This window comes from Seriola dumerili, unplaced genomic scaffold (genome assembly GCF_002260705.1).
Source record: "Seriola dumerili isolate Sdu_G_001 unplaced genomic scaffold, Sdu_1.0 BDQW01000003.1, whole genome shotgun sequence".
Classification (NCBI taxonomy): domain Eukaryota; kingdom Metazoa; phylum Chordata; class Actinopteri; order Carangiformes; family Carangidae; genus Seriola; species Seriola dumerili.
Window position 1 is genome coordinate 3,770,709 of NW_019174258.1, and position 12,701 is coordinate 3,783,409.

Here is a 12,701-nt window from a genome sequence, read left to right on the forward strand (position 1 = left end):
ATTTTAGGTAAGAATCAATTGAGATAAGCCTCCCCCTGGTCGAATACATACACTTAGACAGACACACATTGTTGATTCTTCCTTTAGCCTCCACTGCTACAAACTAAAAGAAAAGTCACATAAAACTTCCTACAAACTGCACCACTAATCACAAGTAAAAAATTGTGTCCCCCCAACATCTGGTTCAAAACATTGAAACAGCCTGCAGTTTGATATCTAAAGTCTGCCCAGAAAGATTGCAGAGCAGTTATATATAGACATATTACTATATGATACAAAGACGTTTCGTTAACCAAAAGAGCAGAGTGCTGTATAAATGTTCAGAAATGTCAAATTCATCAAAGTGTTGTAGAGCTGCATTCCTCCAAATGTGGCTGAATGTTGTCTGAAACAAAGTGTGGATCACGGACGGTCTGCTTTTAGAAAGGTAATAAGGTAAAGCCTTTGATCTGGCATGAGTTTACTTGACTAAAAATGACACTTGTTAGACTTGAAATACATTATATCCCAAATATCACATTCACAACCCTAATAATAGAACTGCACTGAAATCTTTATTGGCAGATGCTATTTTCAGTGCAATTTTATTTCATATAGGTTGCAGGGAGATTATCGAAATCAAGAATGATTATTTATAGAGGGTGCCCACAATCCCGGCTCACAAGATAGCTGGTGTGGAATATCTGATGTGCACATGATTAATGTGTATGTGGTGTTGTAAATGTCGTTTTATCAAAAAGTAATTCCACATGCCATCATAAATTCAGAAAGTTCAAGTCCATGTTGGACAAATAGGAACCATGCATACCGTTACCACAAACACAGAAACCCTGTACAGTATAATGCAATACATTTTTAGTGGTTGATTCAACTCTGTTCACTTTTTGGCTGTGGTTGTTATGTAGACTGATGTTGTTTTAAAAAGCTATTCTAATATTTCGTTTATTCATCTGTGAAACATGTTATTCACACATATTGATTCACAAAATTAGATACACTTCTGAATACCATGTTCCAAATTTAAAAGGATTCCCTAGAGGAGTTCCCGAGATATTGTCGTTCAAAAAGCCAAAAATGTGTTTAGTGAGGTCACCGTGACTTTGACCTTTGACCACCAAAATCTAATCAGCTCATCCTTGAGTCAAGTGATTTTTGTACCACTTTTGAAGAAATTCTTCAGGAAGTAACTGAGCTATCGCGTTCATGAGAATGGGACGTACAGACAGACAACCTGAAAAACATAACGCCTCTGCCCTGGTACAATATATAAAACCTCTGTACAATCTACTGCTGTCCAAAATACTGCTGCAATAATATTATATATTTAATAAACTACTTCATGAAATAACGTAACCGACCTATTTCAGTTTTTATTAAGACTGTTTCAAAATAGTGTTAGACTATTGATTTCTATGTTCTTGAGGTGTTGCAATGCATGGTATTCAGAAGTGTATCTAATTTTGTGTGAATTCAATATGTGTGAAATAACATGTTTCACAGATGAATAACAAAATATTAGAATAGCTTTTTAAAAACAAATCAGTCTTACACATAACAACCACAGCCAAAAAGTGAACAGTGAGTTTGAATCAACCACTAAAAAATGTATTGCATTATACTGTAGCAGCAGGGGTCCCCAACTACGGCCCGCGGGCCACATCCGGCCCGCCAAAGCAATTGGAGTGGCCCACTTAACGATCCCAGACAATCCCTCTAAACATAACCAATTTTTATATTAAATTGCATTTTCCTATCAGAACATCATAACATATCCGTACTTAAAGGTTGGCATTTCTAATTAAAATTGTACCATTAGTTATGAGCTATTTATAGTTAATAGTGGGCTCATCTTCAACCTCCGCGTCACGACAATGTGCTAATAAAGCATTCGTGCACAGTGGAAATTTCTTAGGAGTCTTGAATCTGTTGGCTAGCAGGGAGGCTGGTTGACTATTGGATAAGCCTTATCTAGAGAGAGCCGAGAAGTTGCTCAATTACGATGTGAGCAGTAAATAGAGTCTATACTTTTGAGATACTGGCTGGCGCGAATTATACTGTCAAACGGATTGAGAGATGAGGTGTCTTGCTTAGTATCCTGCGCGGCACTATGAACTTCATTACGTACCGCGGGTATAGGCGACCAGGACGAACGCGTGCTTGAATAGCCACATGAGCACGTGTTGTGTGAGCTGTGTCTTCTAAGGTGTGGCGGTAGCGCGCTTTCTCTGCGTCAGAGCTACGCTTCTGAGTATAGCGCATATGCAGCCACAGGCGATGGAGAGGTAGACGGGCTGAGCTGTAGGCAGACACAAAGAAATTCGCTAGCCTTGTGGTATATAGCCATTCCAGGTGTGAGATGTCAGCTGGACAGTTGTCTTATAATATGTGATATAGTGCTGTCTTGATACACGGAGGTCCGGCTTGCGGCGAGATAGACCCACGTAAGCTTGTTCTGTAGTAATCAATTTGGCGACTATCTCTCTGGACGCAATCAGCTTTAGGGTGTTGTTGGGTATTCGAAAAACTATGACACGAGGCAGCTGTGTCAGTGTGACATCTAGTGAATTGTGAAATGGTGGAGCACTTCCATTAGAGCAGGGCGCTACGGAGCAGAGCTGTTTGGGTAGTGATAGGAGAACCATATTCACTTCCACCAATGATGATGAAATTACGTTAACAGGGACTCACTGCAGCGCTTCTATTTATGAGGCAAGGTGATAACAACATTCATATCATGTATCTCTCAATCTTCCCGCCCCATCAGAGAGTAATTTGGATAGCTATAATATAAGAAAGCGTACGCCAGCCTCTTAGCTCTATGTTCGATGGACACTGCCGTGTCACTAATAGCTAAGTCTCAAACATGGCCAGTTGCCTCCTGTGCTAGCTTCATTTTTGAGCCTCCATAGTCGTCTGCGAGAGACATGCGCTTGGAACGCTGTCCCACTTCTCGTTCACCAACCGCACGAAGTGCAAGGGACGCACCTCGGAACACACACCACGAATTATGGACTCTATTTGATGTCTGTGATACTTGTTTTAGTTGGACACTAGCGTTGATGAGCGGCGTAGTTTCACTGTGTTGTAGGTGTCTGGTGTCCGAGTGCTCAGGCTGAATTCTACTTGATGTCCACTATGAGTTATGACTATCGCTCACATCCAGAACACCTTTGTGATAGAGCTATTGTTCACCCGACATTATGACGACACCCCAGGGTTTTAGTGACTGCACCAGAAAGAACGACTGGCCAGCGAAAAACCCATATTTTCACTGTGTTCGCCTCGCTCATTTGAGCTGCACTGTAGTGCATTAGAACTCTATAGTGATTGTGCTGAAAGACGTATTGGCCAGCCCCATACCAATGTCTTGATCTCAGCACCGTACTCACCTAGGCTAGAGCCACCCTCACCAGTAGTCACCACCCTCACTCCCTAACACTCACACAGCACAGATATCTATGTATAAGATGTTGTGCACAGTTAAGCATGTGTCTGAGCGAGTCAGGATTTAATACTCTGATTGTAGGTCTAAAGATTTTTTCACCTACCATATGAAACGGCTGTCATACACAATACTACTGGACCGAGATCAACGATCTCAGCAAGATTGCACACACCTGATTAGATGTATAGCTGATACGTTTGTGGTTAGGTTGAGTCACTTGTCATGCGAATGGAGTATACGTTTCACATTAATTGACTTCTACTCACTCACGGAATGTGGACATCAGTTTACTAGGTCACAGCACTAGAGCACGATCCATGCTTTTCATCAAGTGATAGCTGAGGTAACATGTGTGGCCCTCACTGATATATTCATATAGCATTATATAATTTGCTAACACTATTGCTCTAGTAAGCATGATGTCTGACAATGTTCATCATATTAATGCCAAGGCAGGGTCTAAGCGACTCGTGGAATTTCGTGACGCTAAACCTTTAGTGTACTGTACTCTATATACATTCTTACTACCACTTGTTATTGAAAGGACGCGAACACTTACCGGCTTTTTGTCACGTTTGTTAAAAACTCAAAGCTGTACCTGTTATCAAATCACATCACCCCTTCATTCTTACTTGAACATGGTGTATGAGGGTAGAAATCGACCCATGCCAGTAGGCGGTCCTTCGGAAGGGAGCGACTCAGAAGGACTGGGGCCTGACATATGTTACTGTCAGCGTGACGAGCCGAGTTCCGTAGACAAAAATTTGTGGACTTTTCGAGAAAGTTTTTGGAAACTGATTAAAACCACAGATATTGTAACTGTGTCCCCGTACGGCAAGCATATGAGAGGACGGACGCCTGGGGCGACCGCGGTGGAGTCGGAAGGGAAGCGAGCTCAGAAGCGTTGTGGCTTGAACAGTTATGTTACTGGCCAGCGTGAACCGACTCGAACGTCCGTAGACACCGAAACTTGTTCAGGGACTTTGGACCAAACTTTTTTGTTGGGACAGTTCACACTAGTTTAATGGTGTGGCACCTCGTTCAGCATATGAGAGATGACCGCCATGGCGGCTCTTTGGAAGGGAGCGACTTGGCAGAAGCCTGGGGCTGGACATATGTTACTGTCGACTGCAACGTTGACGGAGCCGGGAGTCCGTAAGAGCACCACAGATCCCAATTTGTGGACTTTCGAGAAAGTTTTTGTTGGAGAGAGTTATTGAAAACATTGAAAGAGTTTTTTTCTGATATAATGTCATATAGCTAGCATTTATGTCATGAGCCTGCAGCTTGCAAGTTTCTGGTGCTTTCTCAGCTGCTACCGTGTCGCCAGCAACCCAGAGGTGCTCACACTCCACCAATATAGCATAGCGACTGGAGAGACCACTTCGCCAAGAGTGTATACCGTCAACTGAAGTTGTTCAATTGTCCATATCTGCTCAGGAGCACACACTATGGTGCGGTTGCCTCTCATATGCAGTACGTTAAATGTGGATGCAAAGTAATAACTCCACTGGCGATGTTGCGTGATAGGGTGTCTGGGGGTCCAGTTGAATGTTACACGACATCACCGTAAGTTGAGACCCATGCCACTCAGGGCTCAGTACTGGTAGGCGTGCAGACGGCAACTGAGAGTCTCCATGTCAGACTAACCAGCGGGGTGAACCATGAAGTGAAGGGCCACACACACTCACACACGCAGAGCTCTCTCAAGGTAGGCTCCACTTGTAATATATTGGATAGGAGAAGCCCCTCATTATGCGAACCAGAATATATGGCATGTTTTCTTTGGAGAAAAATCTAGACACATAAAAAAAATCCTCTACGTGGGTCGCTGTACATGTATTAAGATTTTCCTAGACTCTTTGCACGGTGAAGCTGTAATGAAAGTGTCCCTCGCAGGGGTTTCGCGCGACATTGTCTATTATCGCACGCCACACACGTCCGCGATGGTTGCGGCTCTCTGTGGTGCGGAGGGAGCAGAGAACACACTTAAGAAGGCATTGGAGGGCTGACATAATGTTAACTAAATGACGAGTGGTTAAGACCGACGCCCCGATTCCGTAGACACGCAAACTTGTGGAACTGTTGGAGCAAAATTTCATATATATAATACCAGTGTATTAGATGACATATCACGTAGTGAAAGTTTTTTAAAACATAAAGGTGTGGTTCCGTGTCAGATATTTGATGAAAGATGGTTAGACTCCATGGCGGCCCGCCTGCGTTGTGATTCCATTTACCCTCAATTAGAAATGACAGAGAAAACGCAACCTTACACGCACAGGCCATTGTCACCCACAAAGACACAACACTGTAAAAGCTACGCAACTGTCCACCGCCAATAGTGGTCCGTTCAATGGCATCACCGTCCGCAGACTGCCTACCTCGGCCCTTGCCGGCACTAAAGCGATCTTTTCCAACATTTTTGCCGTCGCACGACACTAAGAGATCAAGAGACGTAGACCCTTGTTCTTCTTCTCGCCTGTTTGTCGCTCCTGCCAGCTGACCAGTTTTGAAGTAACCACCGGCATTAACCCATGATTTCACAGGATGCAAGTAGTGTGTTCCGAGTTAATTAATTAGGGTGTGCTAGAATAAAATAATGTATTAAATGGGAGTATAGTACAATGAGTAGGTACTTTATCGAGAATTCATCAAACTCTACTGCCGTGATTCTTGTTGATTATACACTGTGTGTGCATATTCAACTATTAATTGTTTTACTCTTATGGCCACAATTCATAGCACACGCTGTGGTGCGCGCACAGAAGCCATTACAGAGCACGTGTCGACAGGCCGAGGCTAACCAGCCAAATTATTACACTCTCCTAGTCTTGAACTCTGCGCCAACACATGATTTATAGTGGTCTGTGTCACTGCTGTGCCCAATATAATAGCAAATCAACTTACCTTGTTCTCACCTAACCAGGACTAAGCCTCTAGGCCGACCGCTTCCATAAAGGCTTGAAGCACCCCAACCTGTTCGCCGGCGCGAGTAATCACTACAGAAAGAGTCAAATGTTAAGCCTCGAAAGTTGCCTGTGTCTCAAGGTGATTGATACTTTTGGAGAGGGCAAAAACCCACTAAAGTGAATCAAAGTGCTTGGGTGACACTGGTGACTTTGGTGATGCGAACTTTGGACTCACATGGGAAATATTGGCCCTTCCTGCTGTCATGCAGATGAAGAACGATGATCGGACGCATGGCTGGCGGCCCCTATACTGGAAGGGAGCGACTGAAAGACAGCTGCAATGGGGCTAGATCATTTGACCACATGTTACTCAGCGTGACAAGCCGAGTCGTGAGACACAAATTTGTGGAACTTCTTGAAGGGACAAAATAGTTATCTCTTCATGCTGTATACGCACAGTCATAGCGGTGCCCTCGGAGACGTTTAACGGGCATCCCCCGCAGTGCCGCCAACCCGGAGCGACTTAAGAAGCCTGGGGCTGACATATGTTACTGCTAGGGTGGCCTTCCAATTGCACTCAGTACATAAAGACTGTGTGACAGAGTGTGTCCCTTGTTTGCTGTGCTCTCAATGAGTGCAAGCATGGAGAGGTGACTGCCTTCTATACGAGGGCATTTGTTTTATTAGACTTCTATTTTAATTATAGATTTGAGTAAGGTTACAGATTAGGAAATGGGTTCGGCCAAAGCATTTCACATTTAAACAAAAATGAATCAATGAATAACAAAATTAAGAGTTATGCAGCATGCTAGCAGTTCTGGTGAGGCTGTACTTAGGCCCCTGAGCAAAGTGCTTAATGTCAAGCAATGCCACCCATTTTAAACTAATCTAGTTGTTAGTGTGTATAGCATGCTAACATTTGCTAACATAGCAACCAACACACATACTGATAGGGAAAGTAATAGGTGACTGGTAGAAAATCATTAAGATTTGTAGGTATTTGGTCATAGATCCAAAGTGGAGAAATCTTTACCACTTCAGATTTGACAATGAGGACGGCTAGTCCGTAAGAATATGCGCACTACCAGGCAGTATACTATGTGAGTAGATTTGTCGACTTATTCAGCACGAAAATTTCTTTTATTGGCTAGGTGAGATAATATTATTTGAACAACACCGAGCAAATTAATCCCAGGTGACACATTCACCGGCAGCAAATAATATATCAGCTCGCTTATGTGGGACGTACTTCTATGCCACTCGGGCTGCCCTTCGGAAGATGCGAAGAGGACTAGGGCCATGACACCTGCTGTGGGTCGATATAGAGACGCATAAATAGGTTATTATTCTAACACAGAATTATAAGGTAGTGAGCGAGGCACTCGAGATTCGCTCTGACTAGCGCCACCACGACCCTGAGGAGCTACTGGATCGATGTATCACGAGAGAATTTTTGGAAATTTTGGGAATTTTAAGAGCATCTATTAAAGCGCGTAGTCCACCCACACGCAACATATGAGAGGCGCCCATGGCGGCCCTTCGGAAGGGAGGGACTCAGAAGGCTGGGGCTTCGACATATGTTACTTGATCAGCGTGACGAGCCCGAGTCCGTAGACATCAAACTTGGTGGACTTTGACACTTTTCCATTGTGACATTCACACAACTAGTCTTAATGGTGTGGCACCTCAGCATATGAGAGATGACCCAAATGGGCCCTAGTCGGAAGGGAAGCGACTCAGAAGGCTGGGGCTGACATATGTTACTCAGCGTGACGAGCACGAAGTCCGTAGACACCAACTGTGGACTTTCAAGAAATTTTTTGGAAATTATTAAAACACAGAATTTAAAACGCGTTCCCCTCCGGCAGCATATGGAGAGACCGCCCATGGCAAAAGCCTTCGGAGGGAGCGACTTAGAAGGCTGGGGCTGACATAATGATTTTACTCAGCAGTGACGAGCCGAAGTCCGTAGACACCAAAACTTGTGGATTTGGACAAACTTTTCATTGTGACATTCAACACTAGTCTTAATGGTGTGGCACTCAGCATATGAAGAAGATGACCCATGCGGGCCCTTCCGGGAAGGGAAGCGAAACTCACAGAAGGCTGGGGCTGAACATATGTAACTCAGCGTGACGAGCCGAGTCCGTAGACAACCAAAACTTGTGGACTTTCAAGATTTTTGTGGAAAAATTATTAAAACAACAGAATTTAAACACGTGTCCCCCGTGCAGCATATGAGAGACCCCCATGGCGAAGCCCTTCGGAAGGGAGCGACTTAGAAGGCCTGGGGCTGACATAATGTTACACTTACTCAGCGTGACGAGCCGAGTCCGTAGACACCAAAACTTGGGGACTTTGGAACAAACTTTTCCGTTGTGACATCAACACTAACAGTCTTAATGGTGTGGCACCTCCAGCATATGAGAGATGACCCAATGGCGGCCCTTCGGAAGGAGGCGACTCAGAAGGCTGGGGCCTGACCATATGTTACTTGCAGCGTGACGAGCCGAGTCCGTAGACACCCAAAAACTTGTGGACTTTCAAGAAAATTTTTTGAAATTATTAAAAACACAAGATTAACCGTGGTCCCGGCAGCATATTGAGAGACCGCCCATTGGCTAGCCCTTCGGAAAAGGGAGCGACTAGAAGGCTGGGGCTGACATATGTTACTCACGGTGACGAGCCGAGTCCGTAGACAACCAAAACTTGTGGACCTTTGGACAACTTTTTCCGTTGTTGAACATTCAACACTAGTCTTAATGGTGTGGCACCTCAAGCATAGTAGAGATGACCCATGGCGCCCCGCCGGCGCCCCCCCCATGCACAGGCATGAGAGCCGCAGCAACGCAGAGCTAGCCGCCTGGTGGCCCGTCGGCGCCCCCCCACCCCGCGCGGCACAGGCATTGCGCCAGCAAGCAGAGCTAGCCGCCCGGTGGCCGCCGGCGGCCCCCCCCGGCAATTACAATCAGTTTGTGTTGTTTATTTTCTAATAAAATAAATGAGAGTATCTGTGGTACGTTCAAAATAAACCGTGTGAAAAACTTTTTTTATTACTCTTTTTTGCAAATCAACAAGGTGGTGCCAAGCCAAAGAAGGGCAGCTTTACAACAAATTATCATTGTAACTCCACAATAATACTGTTTGTCAGCCCTTGGCCCATAATCAATTTCCTGTATAGACTTCCCTCGGCCTCCCATCTCAAGAAAGGAAAGTTGATGTGGCCGTCCACTGAAAAAAGTTTTGGGGACCGCTGGTGTGGCAACCCTAGCATATGAAGAGATGACCCATGGCGGCCCTTTCGGAAGGGAGCGACTCAGAGGCAGGGGCTGACCATATGTTACTCAGCGTGACAAACAGCCGAGTCCGTAGAACACCAAATTTGTGGACTTATTTGTGGACAAAATTTTTTCGTCGCAGCAAGCGGGCCTCTGCAGCGTTTAACCGAAGGCATCCTTCCGACGGGAGCGACTTAGAAGCCTGGGGCTGACAAATATGTTATACTCAGCGTGACGAGCCGAGTCCCGTAAGACACCGAAACTTGTGGACTTTTCAAGAAAAATTTTTTGGAAATTATTAAAACAATTCAGAAATTTTAACCGTAAGTGCCCCGCAGCATACTGCAGAGACCGAGCTGCCCAATCAGGCAGCCACTTCGGAAGGGAGCGACTTAGAAGGCTGGGCTGACATATGTTACAGCCGTGAACGAGCCGAGTCCCGTAGAACAGCCAAAAACTTGTGGACTTTGGCAAAACTTTTCGCGTTGTGACATTCACACTAGTCTTAATGGTGTGGCACCCTCAGCATATGAGAGAATGGAACCCATGGCGGCCTTCGGAAGGGAGCGACTCAAGAAGGCTGGGGCTGACGATATTGGTTACTCGCGCGCTGAGCGTGACGAGGACCGAGTCCGATAGGGACACACAAACTCGTGGACTTTCAAGAAAAATTTTTTTGGAAATTATTAAAAACACAGAATTTACCGTTGTCCCCCGGCAGCATAAATGAGAGACCGCACCATGGCAGCCTTCGGAAGGGAGCGACTTATGAAGGCTGGGCTGACATATGTTACTCAGCGTGACGAGCCGAGTCCGTAGACACAGAAACTTGTGGACTCTATGATATCAACTTTTGTCTTTGAAAGTCCACAAGTTTTGGTGTCTTACGGACTCGGCTGCGTCACGCTGAGTAATCATATGTCAAGCCCCAGCCTTCTGAGTCCGCTCCCTTCGAAGGGCCGCATGGTCATCTCTCATATGCTGAAGGTTGCCACACCAAATTAAAGACTAGTGTGAATGGTCACAACGGAAAAGTTTGGTCCAAAGTCACAAGTTTCGTGTTACGGACTCGGCTTCGTCACGTGGTAACATATGTTCCAAGCCCCAGCCTTCTAAGTCGCTCCCTTCCGAAGGGCTGCCATGGCGGTCCTCTCATATGCTGCGGGGACACGGTTTAAATTCTGTGGTTTTAATAATTTCCAAAAAAATTTTTCTTTGAAGTCCACGAGTTTTTGGTGTCCTACGGACTCGCTCGGTCACGCTGAGTAACCATATGTCAGCCCCAGGGCGTCAGTATCGGCCGTTGAGTCGGCTCCCTTCCGAAGGGCCGCCATGGGTCATCTCTCATATGCTGAGGGCCAACACCATTAAGAGCTAGTGTGAATGTCACAACCGGAAAAGTTTGTCCAAAGTCCACAAGGTTCTGGTGTCTGACGGACTCGTACGTTCGTCCAGCGCTGAGAGAGGTAGAGGCGCGCATATGCTCAGCCCCAGCCCTTCTAAAGTCGCTCTCTTCTCGAAAGGCTGCCAATGGCGGGTCTCGCTCATACTGCTAGCGGGGGAAAGCACGGTTTAAATTCTGTGTTTTAATAATTTTCCAAAAGAATTTTCTTGAAAGTCCACATTTTGGGTTCTACGGACTGGCTCGTCACGCTTGAGTAACATATGTCAGCCCGCAGGCCTTCTAAGTCGCTCCACGTCGGAAGGGATGCCTCTGTTAAACGTCTCCGAGGCCCCGCTTGCTGCGACGAAAAAATTTTGTCAAAAAGTCGCACAAATTTTGGTGTCTACGGACTCGGCTTGTCACGCTGAAGTAAACATATGTCAGCCCCTGCCTTCTGAGTCGCTCCGTTCCGAAAGGGCCCGCCAGTGGGTCATTCTCTGCATAATGCTTGAGGTCACAACCAGCGGGTCCCCAAACTTTTTTTCAGTGGGGGCCACAATCAACTTTCCTTTCTGAGATGGGGGGCCGAGGTTAGTCCTATAACAGGAAATGATATGGGCCAGGCTGACAAAGCCAGTATTATTGTTGGAGATTCAAATGATAACATGTTGGTGTGTGAGCTTGCCCTTCGTTTGGTTCTTTGCAGCCACCTGTTGATTTGCAAAAAAGAGTAATAAACAAAGTTTTCGCACACGTGGTTTAGTTTGAAGTACCAACAGAATACTCCATTTGATTTTTATAGAAAATAACACACAACTGATGGTAAATGCGGGGGGGGGCGCCGGCGGGCCACCGGCGGCTTTAAGCTCTGCTTGCCTGGGGCAATGGCTGTGACGGGGTGGGGGCCGCCGCAGGGGGACCACCAAGGCGGACCTTAGCTCTGCTTGCTGGGACGCAAGTGCCTGTGCCGGGGGGGGGCGCCCGGCGGGCCGCCATGGTCATCTCTCATATGCTGGAAGGTGCCACCCATTAGACATAGTGGTGTATGTCACAGACGGAAAAAGGTTTGTCCAAAGTTCCACAAGTTGGATGTCTACGGACTCGGCTCGTCACGCTGAGTAACATAATGTTCAGCCCAGCTTCTAAGTCGCTCCCTTCGAAGGGCTCCAATGGGCGGTCTCTCTTCATGATGCTGCCGGGGGACACGGTTAAATCTGTGGGTTTTAATAATTTCGCAAAAAAAATTTTCTTTGATAAGTCCGACAAGTTTGGTGTCTAAACGGACTTCGCTCGTCACGCTGAGTAACAATAATGTTTCAGCCCCAGCCTTCTGAAGTCGTCCCTTCCGACAGGCCGGCCATGGGTCATCTCTCATATGCTTGAGGTGCCACACCAATAAGACGTAGTGTGTAATGTCACAACGGAAAAGTTTGTCCAAAGTCCACAAGTGTATTGGTGTACGGAACTCGGCTCGTCACGCTGGAGTAACCATATGTCAGCCCCACCTTCTAGTCGCTCCCTCCGAGGGCTGCCAATGGGCGGCTCTCTCATATGCTGGCCGGGGGTACACGGTTAAATTCCTGTAGTCTTAAATAATTTCCCAAAAAATTTGTCTTGAAAGTCCACAAGTTGGTGTCTACTGGCTCGGCTTCGTCACGCGAGTAACATAGTGTCAGCCCCAG